The sequence below is a fragment of the Haemorhous mexicanus genome, chromosome 4, assembly GCF_027477595.1.
Source record: "Haemorhous mexicanus isolate bHaeMex1 chromosome 4, bHaeMex1.pri, whole genome shotgun sequence".
NCBI classification, from domain to species: Eukaryota; Metazoa; Chordata; class Aves; order Passeriformes; family Fringillidae; genus Haemorhous; species Haemorhous mexicanus.
The window spans coordinates 62297436-62303435 of record NC_082344.1 but is presented as its reverse complement, the minus strand read 5'-3'; positions in this window follow the sequence as shown (position 1 = coordinate 62303435).

The following is a 6000-nucleotide window of genomic DNA, read 5'->3' as shown; positions in this document are numbered from 1 at the left end:
TGTTCAGCAACCCTGTTGGTACAAGATGTAGGAGCCCTCAGTGATGTTACTGTGTCAGTCAAATTATTTTCAATAGTAAACAAGGGGTGAAGAGAGAGAGAGCAACCACAGCCTCCAAAAGGAACTGAACCGTTGTTCTGGCTTTGGCTGGGACTGAGTTAATTTTCTTCACATGGTACAGTGCTGTGGTTTGGATTCAGTTTGAGAATCATGTTGGTGACACACTGATGTTCTGGCTTTTGCTCAGTGGTGCTCCCTCTAAATCCAGGAGTTCTCAGTGTCCTGTGCTTTGCCAGTCAGCAGGTGCACAAGAGGCCAGGAGGGAGCATGGCCAGGAGAGCTGATCCAAGCTGACCAAAGGGCTGCTCCATTCCACAGGACATGCTGATTATATAAACTGGGGGGAGGTGCCTGGGAAGCACCAATTGCTGCTCAGGGATGGGCAGGGCATGGGGTCAGTGAGTGGTGAGCATTTGTAGTGTGCATCACTTGTTTCTCTTGGATTTTATTCCTTTCCCTCTCTCATTTTCATTACAATTGTTATCATTGCTATTATGATCATTAATACTAATAGATTTTACTTTTAATTATTAAATTGCTCTTATCTCAGTCCAGGAGTTTTATATTTCTTTTCCTTGATTCCCCCCCCATCTCACCAGAGAGATGAAAGGGTGGGTGGGGTGTGAGCAAGGAGATTTGTGGTACTCAGTTTCCAGCTGGGGTGAAACCACGACAGCTGTGCTGTGCCAAGAGCTTGATTTGGAGACACCAGCAAGAATTGTGTAAAGGTCTCCTTGTCCTTAGGCTGATGGAGTAGCATTTTAAAAAAGGTGTAATCCTCTAAATACATTTCCTGGGAGAGAGACCACACTCAGGCAGGTGACACAGAAGAGGGAGTTTCCATTCAGGGGGATATGAAGCAGGTGACACCTGCTCTTGAGGCCTCCACAGAACTGAAAACATATCTTGAGTGTTGATGAAGCATGGAACAGAAAAAGAGCTTTTATTCCATACAGGGGGATCCATTTGGTGGCATTGGGAGGGAAATATTTCACTAGGAAATAGGAATAGTCATCAAGGAAAGATATAGGAAACAGAAAAATCACAGGATAAAGTAGGCTTAGTAACAAAACAACTGGGGGGGTTGACAAATTACCAGAAAAGTGGTATTCTCAAAAGTACAAGCAATAGCACAGGCTCCACTGAAAATGAGTTTAGTTTTGGAAATTAACATCACATCTGTCTAGTTTCAATAATCCTTGTCCATTTTAAAATAGAGCTCATGACACAAGATATCTGCTATAAATAATCAAATCCATTATAACCTGGACATATCCTCTATGTCAAATAATCCTGCTATAAAAACTGAGAATAAAGGAATTTGCTGGATGACTAGCACTCAAGAAATTGTTCCCTGGTGGGTTATTTGCAGCCTTTTCTCTACTTCGGTAGTTTATGTTGAATAACTCACAGCTGTGGAAATACCTGCACAATGGAATTTAATACTGCTAATAAAGGGATCCAAATTGGCCCAGCTCCACTCAAGACTCACAAATGTTAAGACATACAAATATCTTGGGTTGTGTAGAAGGCTGAGTGGCCTCAGTGCAGGACTGTGGATGCTGAGGCTGAGGGATTGTGCCTGCTGCCAGGGGGTGGGATGGGGTTGGGAATGAACTGGGCAGTGGAGTGCACTGTGCTCCTCATCAGGGCACTGCTGGCTTCCCATCAGGGACCAAGGATGTGCCACAAGGCCAGGTAAGCTCTGAAGCCTTTTGTTTTTGCACAGAAAGTGCACTCCTTTTGTGGGAATTATAGGAAATTGTACTTTTTAGGAGCTGCTTGCTGGGCTGTATGCACAGAAAGTGCTACAAAGCCACATATGTACACAGTGGCCACAGTCCAGTCAGGGTTATCATGGTCACATGTAAAGCACCAGCTGACATAACAGCATCCTGAGAACAGCCCATGTAACTGGAGAGCCAGAGCTGACAAGTCTTTACCACCTTTTTTTATTTTTTTTTTCAATTGGAAGTCTCCTGGATTAGTCTCTTTTCAAATATTGAAGGGGATTGGGGAAGGAAGGAGAGCAGAAAGATGGAATAACTGATACTTTGGGTGATCTATATCATTCTATATCATTCATATGTCCTTCAAACTATCTCTCTGCAACATTTACAAGCATATTTCTGCAGAGAGCTGGGCAGGACACAATCTGTCACTTAACATTGTTAAGTGTTGTGGCTTAGTCAGGAGCCTTGAGAAGGGAACCTCATCAGCCCAACCCTGGCTAGTTCAGAGATGTTTATATTTGATATTTTACTTCCAGCTCCAGAAAAATTTAACTGTTTGTTTTAAACTGAAAACAAATTTTTGGTGCTTGTAATTTCATGACAATCACATCTGGAAAGAAAATTATCAAAGTACAACTTAAAATTTCAATACCCAGAAGGAACCAAAAGGAAAAATGCATTCCAAACAAATGAAAAGGTTTTGGTTGAACAAAAAAACAACCAACCAGGCAAACAAAGAACCAAAACAACAAGAATAATGATTTTGAGAGATCATTAGCTCTGTCCATCTACTCTGAATATTTCACTACAGCCTGCAGTCATTTAGGCAGACATTTTTTAGTGATTGTCAAATCACCACAAACCTTCTCCTAAGTAAGGCACTGGTCTGGAGGAGATTGTAGGGCACTTGGATGGAGGGTGAGGTGTAGGTAGATGAGCATAACAGTCCCAGAAAAGCTGTGGCTGCAGCCAGGCTTTTAGTGTGAGAAAATGATTCTACTGGTTTTAAGGTGGGGCTGTCCCTGTGTTTTCTTTCTTCTACCTCAAAGGATATTTCAAATTAATCCACCCGTTAATCAGCTAAAGGAGGTTGTTGCAGTTAAGAAATCAGAAGTTTTGGCACTGAACAGCATGGCCACAGATGATTAAAAAATAAAACAAATGAATAGCATGGAAAACATATTAAATAAGATCAATTTTCCATTTTCCCCTTTGAGTCTTGACCTTGCAGCTATGTGCCCGTCCTGGTACGTGGAGGTGCCTGCATGAGGCCCATTGCTAGAAGGTTTCCTTCATTACTGATTGCAGTTTTCTCCCCCTGTATATGGCCTTTTCTTGGAAACTGCTGTCTTGTAGATTACCACTTTCAGAAGCCTCAGACTGTTTGAAGGCAATTATTATACAGACCACTCCTTCCTTCCCCAGCAGTTCCCTTCCCTACTTGAGAACTGGCCATGCTGTGGGTCTCACAGAAAATCACAGGACTCGACAACTCTCTTTCTATTTTAAAAGCCCATATCCTACTATTACATGGTCTTGAGCTCAAAAATGTTGCCTCCCTGTGGAGTGCCACTGTTCAGCCCCTCATTATAACCTGGCCATTAGTATTTTTTCCTCCCTCTCAGGAATGCAACCGGCATCTACAGTCAAGCCAAACCCTGCTGCGTGAAATTTGAGTTAGGCCCTTCACAAGGAAGTCCTGACTTCTTTGGAAAAGGGGTTATATTTAAAAAGAATACATTTTCTGGAAGAAAGAAGGCTGATACAGGTTGTTTTTTTTTTTTTTTTTTTTACTTTTAGGCTGAAATAGCAGCAAAACAAACAAAGCCAACTTGGAGCTCCCCATCCCTGTTGACAGGAAGTGCAGCAGAGGAGATAGCTGCAATATGCAAAACTGAAATTGCATTGCTGCTGCAGAGCTCAGGAACCACAATAGAGGTTCCTGATTGCTGCCCAGGGACACCTGAGCAATAAGCCCAGCTCCTGCAGCACTCCCCACCTGATTCACGTTGGAGGAGCTGGCAGTCTAAGCACAGACACAGAGGCAGAGCTGCTGACAAACTCAAATGAAAAGAAAGCTGTCTCAGTAGTTCACCCTTTGCTATCACCCTTTGGAACATTAGTTTAACCTGGAGGGGAGATTTCAAAGAAAACAGCTAAAAATTCCCTTTCAGAATGGAGTTTGCAGTCATAGACAGACACAAGCCCCAGTATCGATCACAGTTCCTAAATGTCACACCTTCTGTCTGCTGAATTTGATCTCTCTTGGCAAGCCAGGAGCAACCCACCTTGGTTTGGATGGGTTTGTCTGTGTGGAGCACATGCGAGTCCTGTGTTCTGTTTTGCACATGGCCAGAAGAAGATGGAAAGTTAAAAAACTTTGTGCAAAATGACAAACAAATTTTCATAAGCTATCAAAGAGAGATGGAAAAAAATAGAATGGAAAAAAAAAAAAAATCCCCAGCATCTGAAAGCACCAAGCACCAGCTCTTAAAAGCTTTTTCAGTACTTAGACCCCCCCAAGAGATTACTCAGGGAGGATGGAACTTCATGTGATGAAATGAGATTCGCAGTTGAATGCCATAAGGAAGTGTTAAATGCCTGCTTTATATCAGGCATTTGCTAAAATGTCTCCTAATGCATTACAAAGGAGATGCTAACCTTACACATTACAGCTCTTCAATACAAAATTATACATAGCAACTTAGACGAATTCAGAGTTGTTGAGACAGAGCTATTAATTAAACTGGGGTGATACACAACTTGAAGATCTCCAGAGATCACACAGAGTTTCTTCTAACATAATATAAAATACTGCTACACATACACTCTAACACGTGTTTTGCATATCACCTGCCAACTGATATGGTCTTGGACATCAGAGAAGTATTACAGGGCACTGTACAGATTGAAGAAGGAAAGAAAAAAAAGTAAAAAAGAAGACACCAAATATTCCCAAATTAAAAATCCCCACCCTCATAAAATTCCCACAACCACATACAGAAAAAAAAGAAAATGTACCTGAAGAAATTTGGACTCCAGCCATGAGCACTGACCTAAAGGATCCTGAATTTGGTTGTCTAACCAAACTGGGCATTGTGTAGAGGCACATTGGGCATTTATCTGGTTCAGATGAAGCATATTCCTTGCTAATGTGCAGTAACCTGTGATCTGAATTATCAGAAATGGATTCAGTATCCAAACTAAAGCTGATTAATCTCATCCTGATCCCTGTAAAATTGATGGAAACAGAATTGGGAATTTCTTGGGCAGCTGGAGTGTTTGTGCTCTGTTGTAGATGGATGCTTTTTATAAAGTTTTTGATTCTGTACACATAAGTGAATTATTTCCTGATGTCATCTTTAGTGCATAATGGTGTTTTAAAATGTGCTTATGAATTAAGACTGCCCATAGACCCATTAAAAATTATTTCTTGATGTGAGGGATAAAGTTCTTTTATTTCAGAAGTGATTCCCAGGGTCATGGAAGAAATGCTTTTACAGTTGGATTGCTCCATCACTGTTTCTAATAAAACCTCTCCCCTTTAAAGAATTGATACTAGTTGCTGTCAAAATAACATGGTAAATTAGAACAGATTTTAATACAGTGAGAATTCAGTGGAAATACATATTTTCTCAAGAAATGTATGAGTATGGTCCATAAATTTAGAGACTTGCATAAGTGACTCTCTATCTAAAGGTACCATCTGCCATTCTGCAGTGGGGTACCACCAGGCTTCCTAATAGAGCATAATGACATGCTGGAGTAACATCAGTTCTATGGGATGTTAAATATTCAGTAGCTCCTCTTACATAGTAGAAGATTCAGGCCTTAGCCTTGTATAAAAATATGCTGTCAAAAAGCTAGAAAAAACATACAAATCATCCAGTCCTGCACAGTAAAACCAGCTGCTGGGGTTACGTGTGCCCCAGGGCAGCTTTAATTTGGACATGCAATACATCACCATAGGGCTACTTGATCAGAGTTGCAGTCTCAGGAAATATTTTCAGGACTATTCAATTTCCATTAGCAGTTTCTCCAGGATATATTAGACACAAACTGGGTTTCCTTCAATATCAATCATTCATGTTTTCTCTTTCATCCTGTCTTTGCTAAAATGGGATTTTCATGGAGGCTGTGAAATTGCAAAATTTAGTCTGTTCTATCATTTAGACTTTTAATGGTGTTTTGCAGCCACGGCTGGGTA